At 61.2% G+C, this 376-nt stretch overlaps 1 protein-coding gene across 1 annotated transcript in view; it reads left to right on the top strand.

Moving 5' to 3' along the window:
* MAPRE2 (microtubule-associated protein, RP/EB family, member 2) overlaps positions 1-376 on the top strand; it is a 189,443-nt gene that overhangs the window by 868 nt on the left and 188,199 nt on the right. The gene's annotated exons all lie outside the window — the stretch shown is intronic.

Raw genomic sequence — 376 nt, 5'->3', positions numbered from 1 at the left:
GGCGGGCAGGGTGGGGTGGCACAGAAAGACCCTTCCCTCTGAAGCCGGAGCACTCGGTCACGCAGACTTTCAGACCCCGAAAGGGCCAGTGGACTCAGTCACCCCCTTGAGTCACTTTGCCAGTCCCCTGCCAAGAGCCGCCCAGTGCAGACAGAAGGCCGAGCTGTAACCTCGGAGGCAGGGGAGCTGCAGCCGTTTGATCAGGAGGAGTCTTTGTCTTAACCCCCGGTCCCCTTCTGCTAGTCCTCGCCGGGTCAGCAGCGCGTAGAGTAATTAATATTCCGAGCATTAGCCGTCCCTTCACCCGGGCGCCAGCCAACGCTGCTGTCCCCTCCCTGCGGGCTTTCTCCATCACTTGCGCACGTCTTCTCCTTTT

This window comes from Bison bison, unplaced genomic scaffold, assembly GCF_000754665.1.
Source record: "Bison bison bison isolate TAMUID 2011002044 unplaced genomic scaffold, Bison_UMD1.0 scf7180017864286, whole genome shotgun sequence".
Lineage (NCBI taxonomy): Eukaryota > Metazoa > Chordata > Mammalia > Artiodactyla > Bovidae > Bison > Bison bison.
The sequence above is the reverse complement of the archived record's forward strand: the minus strand, read 5'-3'. Positions and strand labels throughout refer to the sequence as shown.